Source organism: Anopheles funestus, chromosome X (genome assembly GCF_943734845.2).
Source record: "Anopheles funestus chromosome X, idAnoFuneDA-416_04, whole genome shotgun sequence".
Taxonomy (NCBI): domain Eukaryota; kingdom Metazoa; phylum Arthropoda; class Insecta; order Diptera; family Culicidae; genus Anopheles; species Anopheles funestus.
In genome coordinates this window covers 710,040-726,588 of record NC_064597.1, presented here as the reverse complement: position 1 = coordinate 726,588, position 16,549 = coordinate 710,040, and the positions used below count along the sequence as shown (strand labels likewise).

General features: G+C 44.1%; 1 protein-coding gene across 4 annotated transcripts in view; it reads left to right on the top strand.

Moving 5' to 3' along the window:
• LOC125765600 (alpha-2B adrenergic receptor) overlaps positions 1 to 16,549 on the top strand; it is a 125,226-nt gene continuing 108,677 nt past the window's right edge. Inside the window, exons 1-2 of one of the 4 annotated variants that reach the window (XM_049430939.1) lie at positions 1 to 102; positions 4,884 to 5,184. The gene's annotated coding sequence lies outside the window, so the exon portion shown is untranslated. Of the gene's footprint in view, positions 3,656 to 4,883; positions 5,185 to 16,549 lie in introns of all 4 variants that reach the window. The other 3 variants (XM_049430932.1, XM_049430953.1, XM_049430946.1) reach the window with 3 other exon arrangements.

Below are 16,549 nucleotides of genomic sequence, written 5' to 3'. Positions count from 1 at the left end.
ATGGTTCTGTACTCGTCCCAGGCAACAGTGCCCGAACAGAGCGTGCTGGTACACAAGCGTGTCCGATCGACGGGCAGTGGACGGACAGACACAGCCGGACAGGTAGCAGTAGTAGAACCTATCTAGTATCTAACAGAAGACGGCTTCACCAGCAAAGCAAGTGAGTGAAGGGAGGTTGTAAACTAAGGGTCCACGCACCCACCGGACAACACGAACCAGTGCTCTACATATTACGGACGTGGTTGTGTGTTTGTTTGTGCCTCTGTCTGTGTGTGTGTGTTTGTGTGATTGTGTGTACCGAAATTGGGCGGTTCTGTATGTGCGATTGTAATTATATCAAATTAAACGTCCCACAACGCTGATGTGTATTTGTAGTCGGCTAACGAGCCAGTTAGTGACCCCGGGTTTCTTGCATGATCCGATCGACCACCATCTAAACCGGTATGATGACGAGTTTATGTTTTTCCGGATCCTAAGGTGGAACAGTGCGAAGTGTATGTGTTTGTGTGCGTGTGTGTATGCCAAGCATCAACTTCAAGAGGGTTTCGCTCATGTACTGTTTTGCGTCCGAGTTGGAATTGAGGATACGCTTCTAATGTTGCATGCGAAGTTGCAAAGCTGGCAAATTTAATTGTTACAACATTTAGCTAACATAGTTGCAGTTCTGGATCCAGCTACCCCAAATAGTTTGTTTCCTGGTGCAAGAAAGACATTCAATAATGGCTGCAACTAACCAATCAACCCGATCTACGTTTCGAAGTGGTTATAGTGGAAGAATGATAAACAACAACAAACATGTTGCAATGATCAGACGATCCTTAGTTTATAAGTGTATGCGTTGTATATGATCGATTTTTTCTTCTCCATTTAGTTTTAGGCTCTGATCTAGGGAGTACTACTAGAATCATGCGAGATCGGTCTGTTAAAGCATTTTCTGCCATTTTTATTTATTTTCGTGTTTTTTGTAAACGGGAACCACAGCACAAGTGAAAAGAATAAGAATAAAAAAAAATCCTCAACCCGAAAACGGAACAGACCTATCTGCTAGGTAGGAAATGTTCCCAGTTTTCCCAAGCAAAAGGAACCGTTTTGTGAAATCTTTTGGAGGAAATTATTATTTTTCCTTTAGTACACACCGTATGGACCCACATACATACACAATTCCCATGTTGGTAGGGACAGGATGGTCCTTTTTTTCATTCATTGTTGCTCTTGTTGTTGTTCAAGGGTGGAAAACTAATCCATCCCACCCAACTTCAGAGGGATCACGACACCATAGGCTCATCCAACTCCGTTTGCGTGTCGTTTGCCGGTGGGGACACTTTGTCGTCTGGGACCATCTTATCAGCTCCTTATGCTTCTTTCTTTTCATTTCTTTCCAACGCATATACCTCTAAATGGAGGGTTGTAGTGCACCACCTACCCCCAAAAGAAACGGGATGAAGGTCGGAGGGTAGTGTTTGAAATATCCGGATAGGAAATTAATCTTTCCCGTTTTATCCGCGTACACGAAGCCGTTTCAATTTCTTGTGTGCTTTTTTGGGATTGTTTTTCTTCGCCGAGTGTTGTTTCTAGCACTCTCTAGTGCTAGTTATAGATGAAAAATGAAATAGATGCCCAACAATACCCGTCGGCACTTTGGTCGGTATTGGAGCTTTATTGTTTTTAAAGTGCGGAGCAAAAGAAAACCGAACAGCAATATAGCAATATTTTACTCAAATAAATAATATGGAAAAACTTTCTGGTATACTCCTTGGCGGATTAGAAAAAAACTTTTAAATAAAAAAAGGAAAATATCTCTTCATCAGTGATCTGTTCTGGGAAATGCGGTATCACAACCTTCAACTCCACACCACAAGTTAGCGATGCACACATTAATTAGGGTTATTTTTAATCTAAATCAGTTCTTCTCCTGCCCAACACCACCCCCATCCCGTAAATGAAGTAATTTTAACCTTTTGTATTGTGGCAAAAATCTGCCATACCTGCCTGTGTCTGCCATGTACGAGATATCGTTTAAATATCCAATTTGTTCCCTTCCATTGTGTGGCGCACCAATGGCACTGGTAGCGTTTTGTGGAGAAAAAAAATGTACCAAAATGAACAACAGCAAAAATTGCACCAACATCTTCAGCCAGGACGGCACCGGGACTAGGGAAGCGAACGAAATGCAACGACCGGATACTGGTGTGTAGCGTTCGTCAGTGTTCGTTTTTTTGTTGCTGCTGTATTTTCACCTTACCAGCTTCCTCGACTTTTCTTGTTCGCTTTGCTTCGAAAATGTTTTTCCCGAATTTTCTCCCCCAAAAAGCATTTCCGACCCGGTACGGAAGGCGCCCGTCCGGCTAGGTACCTTCACTGTACGGGGCCTTTGAATGCAGGGAGAAAAAGCTTCCATACCCGTTGATACCCGGGCGGGTGGCCAGAGCGTGTCGAAAAGGATGCGGTACAATAGCTTAAACAGTGCTGAAGGGAGGACACCAGGAACACGGTGGCGTCCAAGACAACCGGTCTATCGCTTGCTATCGCCATCCAAAATTTCACCGATAAAAGCGAAACGGCGCAACAACAGCAAAAAAAAACTCCCCCAAAAAAGCTCATGCAATACGGCGATGAAGCGAACTGCCGAAAGGGTATAGAAGAGAAAAGAAAGCAAAAAAAAAACAACCCCGAAGGCGGAATGAAACAATCGGCGGGAAAATGGGAACGATCAGTGGGTGGGTGGGCGAAATGGAAAAGGGAAAAAACGCAAAGAAAGTGTATTATATTGCAAAAAGGGTGTGTAAAAAGTCTGAGATACCGACACCCACACATATACACATACACATACAGACAACAGAATGCAACGTGAAAAAAGGGGGAGGAAAATGAAAAGGGAAAAAACCGAGAGGCAGACATCTTAGAACCAAGGCGGAAGCGGATGGCAAAACCTGTGAGCCGTGAAGAGAATCGTTTCCTGAGGCAGGCCCGAAAGGCGTGTGGGGGGAGGATAGGCGGAAAAAGGGGTAATGCTTGCGGGAAGCGTGAAACTTAAGGGGACCAAAAAACCACACGTGCTCGCTGTGGGAACCTAGCCCATCCACCATGAAAAGCCACGAAGCACGAGGCAAAAGTTTTGCTTCCGAACTCACCAACACACCATTTTCAGGACTGTTGTGAAGGATTTTTTTTGTTGGTAATCATTTCGTCCGGGGGCAGGATTATGAGTGAGAGTGAAAAGATGTAAGGGGATGCGTGAGAGAATTTCTAGTGTGGTTTGTTCAATCGATTTACATCACTGTATCAACAGGAGTTTTCTGCCATAGGTGCACTTGAGTGGTGTTAAGGTATGGTGTCGAACGTATTGCATAACTTTCCAGGCGCTACGTCGATCGAGCAGGACGATCAGTGATGTACGATGCCGCCGGAATATAGTGCACACGAGGTAGTAGTGTATCGGTATCGATCCTTTTATATCAATCAGCTTCTAAGTGTAATGTGAAAGAGGTGCATGTGTCTGTGTGAGTGTTTTTTTGTATATGTGTAGTGTTTTTTGTTTTTGTGTAAGTGTAAAAACTGGACAACTAGCAGAGAGAAACAGAGAGAGTAAGTGAGGAATGATCGTGATCCGGATAGAAAAAAGCGAACAGCAAAGGGCGGAAACGGTGTAGAAAAGGTAAACTAATAACACAGTACTTAAGTGAGCGTGTGTATGCGTGTGTGGAAAACACAAGGCAATTGAACGATTCCTTTCATCCAGTTCGACAATCAACTTATTCATCAATCAAATCGCAACCTGCGAAGTACTCTCCAAGAAATATTCGTTGCCTTATGGCTATAATGAATGCAGATTTACACCTTTAAAACAATTGTATAGTAAATCTAATAGCCCGTCGGAATGAACTTCCGCACAAAAATGCTTGAAGCAAAACTAAACATCCTTATTACGTACAAACATCTTGGACGTCTCGTCTGAGAGCGTTTAATTCCAATCTAGGTACACAATACTAGTCAATCAATCAACACTTAGCTTTGTATGGATTAGTTAGCCAGAACAAGGTTCCGGATTTGGATCCGGATCTAACTTTGAAGTGGTCGCGCCATTCCTACGATACGTTTGATTTTTCACATCCTGCACTCGCCAGCAACTCACAAAAAAAGAAAACAGTTTTCCCCAAAACGTTTGGTTGAGATGATACACAAAAGAGTTCGCTTTTTTCAAACCATTTCCCTTTGTGCGAGGGCTATAGAAGTTAGGTGGTGGAAGATTTTTCACCTGCCTGACGGGTACGAGATGTACAGCACCAGTAGCTACAGAGATCTTTCTCCGTTCTGCTAGAAGTCACTGTCTGGAATAGGAATCCAGTGCCAACCTCCATTTGGAATTCGAGTAAGCCTACCTTCCGATCGTTAACGGATTTGCGAAAGCTTATTCTTCCCTGCTGAAAGTGGTACTGCAATAGCATATTTTGACCCATCTCTACCTTAGCCATAGGGTGTGATTGCGTTCAAAACCTAATTAGCATTGATTCTCATCTCGCATCGGACACGTGTTGTTAGGCTACTCTGGGCAATGGGCAATATATGGAAGATATATCTGAAGCTGAGCATACAGTAAGCCTTCCGGGAGGTTTTTTGGTCTTCGGAACCCGAACACCTACGTCCACTTGTCAGCTGGAGCAAGATTATGTGAGATCAAGCAACTGTCCTCCTAAGAAACGGACATCGATTACCATCGGCTAAGCTCTTTAACATTCTCACATGTATTGCCTCATGCATTCAGAAAATTTTCATCGTAAAGGAAACATACCCGCACGATAATATACGGGAAGTTGACGTACTTTGTAATTACAGCTACTACAATGGAGAACTGGTTGGACATTCAACTTGTTCATTTTTTCCAGAAATTACTATTTATAGCTTCGTTCGCGTCTGTTTACTGGTTCGCCACCGCACGCATATTGCCTTCCAAATCGATGCAATCGCAGTGAATGAGTTTGTGTACGTGTAAGTGAGTTCGAAAATGTGTCCATCCTACTAAAAATGTGTCGCGTGTGTTTATGTTGCCCAAACGAAGGTGCTGTGCAGGGTATTGGGGTTATATGGAAAGTGTTTTTCACCAGCATCAATCAACCTATCGCCTCTATCAAACAGGAAGACTTCCTTTGATTCCCGACCAAAGGCCACCGAGCATCAACACTTTCCGTAGGTTCTTCTTCTCACTTTGTCTATCCTTTTCTTGCTCTCTCTTTATTTATGCCCCCCTACCCGTTTATCTCTATCATCTGATACACATTTTCTTTAAATAGATATTTTGCTTGATCCTAAGATATTCTGTAACCCAACTTCATGAAGTTTGGTAAACTCCAGCACACCATTTTGTAATTCGCTACATTCCAACACACGGTAGCAGGTTTTCTTGCGAACGCTAGGTTATAACCTGCTATCTCATCCGGGCTTACAGCCCCAGGTACCGCGGGCTGGTGAAAATGTGAAAATAAAACATTCCCAACTCGAACGCCTGTAATAAATATATGTAAGGGCCATGCGGCACGCCTACAACGTCGCGATAAAGGTGCCCATTTCGGAGAGGCTCATAAAAATGCTCCAAACAGGCGAGACCTGTGTAAATCATGCTCGAACGCCTCCGGTTTCTTTTAACGGAACCCTCTACATGCCGCATCGGAGAAGCGTGGTGCGATACTTTAATGAACCTCCTACCATTTGTGCAGACAAGGACGTATTTGGTGTGAATGGAAAGTGCAACCGGGTGAGGGTACGTGGCAACAAATCACCCAAAACAACGACAACAGCCCAAGCGTTCAGGGAGCGCGCGCGTTTAAGAACCAACACCCAAAAAACCCCGGCTGTCCCATTCCGGCACATTTCACATTTGCTGAAGGTGGACGAGGCGGACGCAACCATTACAACCTGTGGCATTTTCCCTCCCTGGTGATGGAGGTGGTGCCGGTGCCGGTAGTGGTGGATGGGGCGGGGGAGCGCTTGTGCGAGACAAACACGGAAACGAATTTGAAACGCTTTTCCAAGTGGAAGAGGAAACGTGTTGCTTTGTTATTCTTTTCCTGTTGCTTTTTTTACTATATTTCGGTTTTCATTACAACAGTGTTGCAACATAATTGAACATGTGCCTAACTTGTTAACCAATGGAGTGCGTGTGTCACCATCAGCAGTACCTTCCCGACCATGGCAACACACGGACAGTGTAACAAGGATCCAGCTAACATCCATTAGATGCCACGAGCGGACAACGGCTCAATCATGCAATCGCTCATAAATAATCACGTCTGACGGTATGCGACGGTACCGTTGCCCGTACGGGGTGTTTTTTGCCAGCTGTCGAAGATGGGGTGCCGGTGTTTGACAGGGTCGCTTGTTTTGCGAATCGAATTTGTCATCGCCACCGGCGGGAATGGGTACCGTCATTTACACCGCAAACTCACAACTGACAGCGACGTGAATGATGGCCATCGTCCCACATTTATGATGCATTCTTCCGGAACGTCCTGCATGTATGTTGAGGAACTCATTCAGGCAAGACACATCCTCGCGCTAGAACTGTGCCAGCAAAGCAGTTTAAATGTGGTTGGCAATGAAATCAAACTATTTTCTATTTAAATTATTTAAAATACCAATATTATTCTAGCACAATAGGAAGAATTAGGACAACACCAATGTATGTCTTTCTGGTACGCAAACTTAATAAGAAGAATCATTTATAGTTATCTGCTTGCAAAACAAAATACTCTGCAATCATTGAATAACGGCTAAGTAAATGTCTATCGGTTAAAAGTTTTCATTCCGCCTGAAATGGTTCGGTTAAACAATTTCGGATCGATGACTTTCCCCCTTTTTCACTGTTCCAAACGTTGCGCATTGAAAATCGTACTGGTGCTACTTTTAATGGGATTATTCCGCGATTATAGAGGATTTACGGTGTGAACGATTTTTGAGCAAGGTTTGATTTGGGATCGGTATTTTATTTCCCATTTTCCGGTTAAATGGGTGTGGCAAATATCAAGCAAAAAAAACACCCTTTATCGCCTGAAAGTTCCCCATCTTGCGCTATTCTAGATTGCTTTCAATTTTATTTTTCGCATCTTCTGTTAGATTCTGAACCACTCATCCAAATTGATGCGATCTGTTTCCGGACTTCCGGATGCCTGTTTTGACAGCTTCCTTCTCGTGCAACTATTGTTAGGTTTGTACAATGAGTACCACAAAAAAACAAAAGGAAAGCAACGGAAACAAAAGCGAGAAAAAAATATCAAAACAAATAAAGCAAGGGTTATGTCGGATTATATGCCTTCCAGCTCGTAGCACGACGCGCGCTATAACTTGACTGTATCTGTGAGGATTAGCCGATTCGTAGCCGGAACCCCACGGCAACACGGTTTTCCATCAGCGGATATGGATCGCAAATTTGAAGCTGTCAAAGTGGACATGGGCTTACGAGGGATCACCTTTGGAGTATTACCCGTCGGCAGTATACGTTTTACTGAACGTAGCAGTATACGTGGAAAGGTTGGAACGGGTGGTAAATTTATGCCCGAACAGGTGTTTGAAATATGTACCATTTGGTAACGACCCCAAACGCGCTGCTAGCAGTTGGAAAGTTTTCATTCATCCCTTGTGCTGGATTGTGTTGTTCTGGGTATTGCGGGGTTTTCCCCCGCTTGTTGAAATAGTTCAAATGGTTAGATGCAGCTGCAGCACACAAGTTCACAATTCATTATAAAATATTTTCATTTTCATTTTCGCGGCTATTTTTGTGCGGTCGCGATGTTTATCCCATCTCGCAGCACATGCTCCAAAGGAAACTAAATTTATCCTCCACCAGTGTCTAGCTTTTCGTTTTCACTTTTGTAAATGGAGGTATCTCTATTCGGTCCCACGCGTGCAAACCGCTGGGTGGCCGGGGCCAGGGAGCAAAGTAGGGAGATGAAAAGGAGAGGTGGAGGATTGAGGAACTGGTGGCGCAAGCACGTAAGGGACAGCGCAGTGAAATGTGTTTTTGTTTGAATGGAATCAAATTAAGCTACGTACCTACTGGCATGGCCATCGGGACGGATGGGATGGGCAAGCTGTCGACAGATGTCGAACGATGAACGACGAATGGGTCGAGTGGCCCGATCGACCACAGGCACCACAGGTCTATCCACAGGGTGAGGGGTATGGATGCACAAGCAGGAGTAGAGTGATGGGAGGTAATGGGTTTTTCATTTAATTTCATTTTTCATTCCAAACCTAGCTGATCCCATTCTCTCACCTCCGTTTTCGGTACCAGGCTTCTGCTATACCGGAAATGATTTGAAATGCGATTGAAAATGCATCACGACAGTTGTCACACTTGACAGAGGCGGATTCGGGCGTTTGTGGGATGGTGCGGTCCGTGAATCGACTCGATCGGCCTCCAGGGAGCACTCAAGCAAAATTAACTGACATTTCGATGCTCTGTGACCTGCACCCCTCGGTAGCGGACACTTCAAAGTGTGGGCATGCAAAATGTTGTAATCAACTGATTGGTAGTAATGATAATTATTGTAACATAAAAAATTATGCACAACTATTGATACTATTCCCGGCAAGGGTAGGGAATGAAAAGGTGTTAAAAATGGATGCGCTATTTGTGTTGGAGCATGGTGGCATTAGAGCTGGGATGCGGAGGAAAAAGGGGTTATTATTTTAGAGGAGGGAAGGTGACCTTTTTTCACGCACCTACACACATGAAGTACGAAGCTAAATTAAGGGTAGAATATTTAATATTTATTGAATACTGCCACCTTGAACTCGTTACGAGCACATTGCTGCTCGAGTGGTGCGAAAGTACGATCCAGATCATTAAGCTGCTTACATCCGGGCATTGCGTGGTGTTGTGCGTGCGCTTAACTGGACTAATCTGGACTACAAGCTGCTTAGTGGTGAAATATCAAACCGAAGGAAATATAAAAAAAATACCTACTGTATGCAAATTATCTTCCACTGTGCGTGAGTGTTTTTTTTTCTCCCCACGCAGTAACCTCTCCCCTTAAAACTCTCCGCATAGACCTGTTTATGCGTCGCGTTATAATGTTGTTAGATAATGCGTGCAACGTCAGGTTGCTGGTTCTAGCTGAACTAAGCTCAGTAAAAGCCAGATCCATTTGGCAATGGTTGCTCCCGGTGTAGTTCTAGAACATGCTTCGTCGAACACCTGAAACTTGTTGAAACCAAACATACCAACCAGAACGCTTGAAGAATGCTCCAGTTTTCTTTCTCTCGTTTTTTTTTTGTTTTACTATGAAACACATCCCTTCCGAAATGTTGGCCTGCTGGGGCAGGTGTCCGAAGCCTTCGGGTGTTCAATTTCGGGCGTTGATCGGATTATCTTCCCCAATTTTCGACTGCCGTCGACTACGTCCAACACTGCGGTACGGTACACGGTAATGAGCTTAACAGCTACGCAATCCATCACATTCACCATCCTCCAAAAATAAAAATAAAAGTGGGATTTCTAAAACCGGATCCCGTGTTGCGCGTGTTGCGCTGGTGCCTGGGTAAGGTGAACTTCCGACATTACTGGACACTCGATGCGTTCCGATCGATAATACGGCTTGGGTACGTAACGGCCCCGGGCTGGATGATGGGAAGGGTAGAAAGGCCCGCAAATAGTTGTTGACGTGACACTTGTGAATGCTTAATCGGAACGATCGGTTCGGATTCCTGCCAACACCGCCATCCTATTTTGTTTTTCCTATCCTGTGCTGGTGGCGCATTCGAAGCAGTGAATATTTCTGCGTACTTTGCCTGTCACTCGTGTATTGCCCCGCTTCACCACACACGAGGGGGTAGGATGCTCTTTTGAGCGATGGTATTGAGTTTCCACCCGGAGCTACCGAGGGTTTATGGCTAGTGAGACAAAGTGAACCACCGCCTGCACACTAAGTGTGCGGCACTTTGGCCATTGTGGAGATGATGGATGGAATGGAGTCCGATACCGGGCATCCCGTTTCGATACCGGGCAGCTCGGGCTCGATCCAGAGGAATGCCATTCCGGCCCGCTGTTTGCTGCATTCTTCCACGTTCACCCTGACCATTTACCTTCTCACTCCTTCCCTCCATGCAGCATAGATCTCCAACCCTTCCCCGTGGCCTTTCCAAAACCCTTGTGTGGTGTTGTTTGGTGGATGAGTGTACCGATGATAGCAATGGCGGAAGCTAACTCCCTCGAGGTTTGATACGAACCACGGCTGATGGTGAGACGGATGCGGTGTGGGAAAATGGGAGCTGCTGGAATGGTGCTACGCCACCATTGGCCATGGCCACGGAGCGCCTGCGGAATCAATTTCAATTAAATTCCATTCTGACAGGAGAATTTCGTCCGTCCGCTAGTGTTTCCGTCCTTCTGTTCTGTGCTTTACCCCGGTTTCGTGACACGTTTTGCACGCGTGCTCGCACGTATCGGGTAGAAAGCGCCACAGCCACGGAACAACCACACATACACACGTATGTGTGTCAGCAGAGCAGACCCGCATCTCCTAGTCAGTCTTCGTCTTTGGTCTGCTCCACCGTCTCCTCCACGAATCCTGTTCGAAATCACCATTATGATACCGCCACGCAGAACTGCCTGCGTTCCGCTTACCCGTGCTCGGGTGTTGGGTTTTATACTAGATCCCAGTATCGTTTCTGCCTAACACGGGACGCGATGTATGTGTGTGTGTGTTTTGTGTGGGTGAGCAACGATTGTTTGATAGGCAAATATATGTGTTGTGGCCCAGCCGGAGCAAGCCCTCGAGTGGGTTTGTTCGCACGCGCGGTGAACACAGAAAGTGGTTTGCAATCGAGAGGGGCAGAAGAAGCGGATACAGATGGGAAGAATGGAAAAAGGATACGAAACGCACGTTACTCAAGCAAACATAGGCGCCCATTCTGAGTAACAAACGGTAAAGTTTCCGTTTCAGATGTTTGTTGGGATCTATTACTTTATTATTTATACGGCCATGTACTCCACTTCTTCGATCTTCCGAAGAAGAAGACGTAAGTTAACTCCACCATCTAACCTCTTCGCATTATTGAGGAACAAACCTTCGTACCTGCAACACAATGCTTCGAAATTTGTTACTCCGCAATAGCTATCTCGGGATAATTTTCTTCTTTTGCTTTCATCATAGAAAGATCAATGAAGTATCAACGAGTTGCTATTTCGCCGACTCTAACGGGTGTGTGGAATGCAAATTTGTTTCCCGTTTGGTTAGAGTCTTTCAAACGGAAACTTTTCCGTTTGTTACTCAGAATGAGCGCTATAGCACAGTGCCAGCTTCGAGGCGGTCAGGGGCGAATGAAATCAAATCAACCTCCAATTTCCGCGGACAAGTGCCACCCCTCCCGGGGGTGAGGCGGGATGGATGGTGTTTCGCCTTCAGTACGAGCCGAAGAAACGATTATTAAGGCGCATGCATTTAGAAGTTCATTGTTTTTAGGACGTGCAGCTGGATGGTACGGACACACTGGGAAGATCGTCTCGGACACGTCCACCAGCTCGCAAACGTCAAGCGTCATTGATTTATTGCCCGTGCCGCATCGATTCGGAACCCGGTTTCGTGCGAAAGGATACTAGAAGAAGGTTTCTCTTAACAAAAGACCACACAGACCAGAGTACCAGTGTGTGTTTATAGGAGTGCCGCGCTAGATGAAGTTCCGAATCAGTGCCATTTAGCCAGGAACGTTTTGGTGTGCGGCATCGTACCTAACTTTCTGGTGGAATTGTGAGTCTCATTCCGAAACCCCTGGCGTGCAACCTGTTACGCTTACTGCACGCATTCCCTAATGACAGCCTACTACCCGGCGTAGAATGATGCCAAATTTTACTGACAAATGAACGATTCGATATCGAAATTTTTGCCCATTCTTCTGTTTTGTGCTAAGAGGAAAAAACCAACCAAAACCGTTCGACGATTCGGTATTCGTCACTTGGGTCGGACATGTCCAACAGGCGGGCGAAACCAATTTCAACGCTTGTTTGCTACTTCTGCTAGAATGGAATGGACTTGTTATCTTCTAAAAACCATACCGTCGGAAAAGCTTCTGGTTCTATCGGTCAGTTTTCCATAATTTTTCTTTGTAGCAGAAATAACGGGAAATAACAAAAAATTGAATAACAGTCATAAAATACAGCACCAAGATGACCGAATATCAAGCTTACCCTTCAAACCCTTTCAACACCTATTTGTGGTTGTTGTTGCTTTTTGCTTCTTTTCTCGTTATTTAGGAAAGGATAGACGGGGCGGATCATGATAGTAATTTCCCGTTCAGTGCGTGACCCTATTCGTTGCGGATGCTGGTGTAAATGGGACGATAAGTTTCCTTATCGATCCTTCGTAACCGGCGTAAAAACGAAGCCAATTTGACTCATCGTTCTCCATGCAGCAAAAATCGTTTCGAAAGGGTTGGTCGATTCCCCCGGTGCTAGGATGAAGGGGAGAGCGGTCGGGGTAAGGTGGATGGAAGGAAATTTAACAAATATTGTTATTATGAAACGAGTCGAGCAGTGAATGGTCTTTTTAGTGGTCGTTTTAGTGGCCGGTACATGCAAATACGGCATCAATGCACACCGCACAGGCGTGAGACCGGATTGACCGAAACCCAAATATTCTCCTCCACCGAAACCCAGAAACGAGTGGTTGATGGTTTATAGCGAATTGAGAAAAATTCAATTACAGCTTACCATCCGTTCGGATGTGGAAGTTTTATTTACTGGTACTGGTTCTGTAGCAAAATTCTTTATTTTATTTAGTATACCCACTTCCGGTTACCCGTTGTGCAAGGGAATGTTCGTTTCTGCAGAGAGGGAAACCATGTTTTTTTTATTCTTCCAGTTACCTGCTGTGAAATTGAATTTACGCTATTGGCAGCAATCAATCCCCAGAGAACTAATTGATTGAAGCTGATGATTTTGATGTGTAGAAAAAAAACCGCAAACACGCGCGTTATCAACTCGAGATGCGTGACGTTAATTTGATTTCACACTAGCAAAATCAAGTACGATACGCTTACAGTCGCGCCTCAGATGCGCTTGCTTGGGTCGTGTTAACAAGCGATTCATCAACCTCTCACATAGCGTATATGCCCTTCACGCAACAGGTCGGTGAGAAAAATAATGATGATTTAAGATTCGCTCGCGCTGGGGTGTTGTTGTTTTTTTTTTAACAACTTAATAGCTGTTTAGCATCGACGCGTACCCATTCTTTGTATTTGCTAAAGGTATATGTTTCGCGTGTTAAACAAAACAAAAATGATGAAGGAGGAAAGAAAACAATAAAGGCTTGTCTCATTAGCATACGGGCCGGATCGATCGCATCGTGTACTGTGCGCGTTTGGGCGGGGCCATACGTAGGAGATTGAAAAGCCGCAAATCTAATTAAATTAACCCCACTCTGTTGCGCGCGTGCTTTTCTCGAGGGGATCGCGCAACATTCACACGCACTACACAAAAGCGGTCAACTTTTCTAGGTTGAGAAAAATCCGAAAACATCTGACGCATGTCAAACAAATAAAAATGCGCGTTGTTAATTCCAAGCATGGTTTCGAAATTTTGCTCTAGAAAGCTTTTCATGATTATTTAAATATAAGACTAAGATTTAATTTAGCATCACTCAAAATAGCTTCCTTGGAGTCTACCAAATGTTTTTAAAATTTCTTTAAAAAAGATAACCCTATATACATTTCCCGAACGTTCCCATTGTGCACTCGCGTCGGAATCTTTCTCAAAACACGGCAACACCGCACTGATTGATAGCGATTTTATTCCTGCACGGCTCCGTGCTTGGGGATGGGATTTTGAAATAAATTATAAATTAACTACCACTAATCAATCATTACCGCGGGCCTCGCACGAGACAGGTGAAGGCATCATGAAGGAAGACCCTTAAACCTATGCTATCAACCTTTCCGCTAATGCCGAGATAGATTCGAGACGTGAGATCGGGCAACAGCACGTCTAGCGCGAAAGCGAGACGTAATGCAACAACCCAAAAAAAGGGAAAAGCAAAATTCGAACCAAAATCTCAAAGGACGAAACACTGAAATAAAATCCATCTCGGTGTCAATTCCCCTTCAAACGACTGCTTGTTAAACGAAAGCGATATAAGAAATGAAATACGATGGTGCATGAGGATGCTTCCGGGTGAAACACGTTTGCGATGGAGAGGGTAGAAGGTGGTTGCAAGAGGGTTTTTTGGGGGGTGAATGGTGGAAATTCTAGAAAATCAGTAGCAGTGAAAAATGCCAGTAATGAATTGCCTTTGCACATGCTTTCGTTTCCTTTTGTTTTTTTTTTCTTCATCTCGACCAGCCAAGAACGCGCCAAAAACCATCACAATGGATTTTGCGACTTGTCTTCCTGCCGTACACCGCACAAACGTTATCACCGAGCTCGAACGCCGGATCTTGATAGCGGCGATGGCATCCGTTTGTTTCTTTTTTTTACGTTAGTCTTTGTTTTTTTTGTTTTTGATTTCGTTTTATGTTTTTTTTGTTTTTTCCCCGGGTATGTTGCGTAGATTGTGTAACGGTACCATGGATCGTGAAAAAGGTTGTTTGTTTTGTCTGCTTCCCTTAACGAGCGATGATTTCCTTTAACGGGAGCGAATTGTGAAAGATTGAAATTGCGATCGATTCGCGTCTGCGTTTGTGCGTGTGTTTATGTGTTTTTCGTATTAAAAAATGTGGAAAAAGAGTCTTTCTCATTGGCGACATTACGACCGATGTGCAGTTTGCGGATGCAGTTCGTTACATTTGGAAACACTTTTAGAAAACAGTTCGTGATAGCTGGACTCTGCGATAGGAAATGGATAGAGATATTCAATTCGTTAAACCACCATGGCTTACGTTTCAGAACGCGTAGATTGTTTGTTTCAAGACAGATATTAGCAAACCAATTCTTGGCAGCCTAGAGCCAGTTGATTTTTTTCTGTGGATATACACATGTAAAAGGTTAAATTTTATTATTGCCCACATGTCTAGTACATCAAGCTACAGGACAAAAATATTCCTAATAAGTGTACCTTGATCTAGCTAGTCTTGCACATTTCACCCATAATATGGTATAGGAGAACCTTATAGCGAAGAAGAAATTATTTCCAGAAATTGAATCTTGAATATCTCTTTCCTTTAAACTTATCTTAAGTTCTTAATTAAGTACCTATATGTTTATGCAACATTCAAGCAAAATAACATTCCACCAGTTTGGCAGTTCATCGACAGCAAACTTGACACTCTAGTGTGGGTGTTTGTCCGCACCAACTTGTTCGCCGCCATTACAATCAAAATGTGACCATGAATACTTCCACTCTGGGGATGGGGACTTTCGAAAGGATTTGACTTCCTTCTTATCTTCTTGTGTTTCGTGTTCAGTTCACTTCCCTCGGTCGACAAATGTCAGGCTCCCCAGCTCCCTTAACACGCTAGATTGAGCTGATTGATAAATATTGTAACCATCCTTCCTGCCAGTAACACATATTCCTGGGTTACAGTTTAGGAGAAAGCTTTTAAGATGATTGATTCGATTCGAGTTAGTGAAGGAAAAGTATCGCGTATATGTGTGTGTGTGTGTTTATGTGAGTGACGGGCGTAAAGAAAATGTTAGCAGAAAAAGGGAAAACCTGTGTTAGCACCTCACGCCTGCCGCACCCTCCCCTTCCCACCCTTCCTCTCGTTGTGTACGTATGTGTGTGTGTTTGGTTGAAAACGATGTTTTTGCTTCCACCGTCCCAACAAACGTCTTCTCGTGGGGATCGAACTTTACGTAGAACAACAACAAAAAAATCGTATGCGAAAATCCATCCTCTAGCGATTTGAATGTTTTCGGTGGTATATTTTCTCACCCTTTGCACCCTACTTCAGCACACCGGAAAGGATTCCATGCCGGATCGAACGGCCAAACGAAGCGTACACCACGTGTATGAACATTATTTTAAGCAATAAAAGGAATAAAGCACATTGCAAGCAGCAAAGATTTTTGCCCACTTGGAGGCCTTTTTCCCCTCCATCGATCGAGAATATTTGGATTTTTTTTCTGGCGAAAAACTTTCGTAAAGTAAAACAGGGAGTTTGTAAGTTCCAAAAAGGATCATTTAAAGGAAGGTGATGGGGGAGATGCGAGTAATCCAACCTCGAATGCTGGCCGTTGTTATCTATAAAATATTAAAATTTATTACCGCTACTATACGATAATGACCACATGGCTACCGCGAAAAGGGAAATTATGAGACTTTCGTTTGAGTTGATGAATTTCACGAGTAGTAGCTTGCAGAATTCCTGGTTTTTCTTCTATCGTGAAATTATTTAAATTTTGTGAATTTTATTAATTATATTGTGGCATGAGGAATGTAAGGGAATATTCAAAATATGTCTAGTCTCTCTATTCAGCCTGGCTCTAACCTTACAATACTTACAAGCTGACCTCATCGACATCAATATGCAGAATGTATTGATCTTGTGTGGTGAGATTTCCCGATGCATAACGAAGAAAATGCGCACACCGCTTCTCATTTACGCAAGCAATTAAAACAACCGT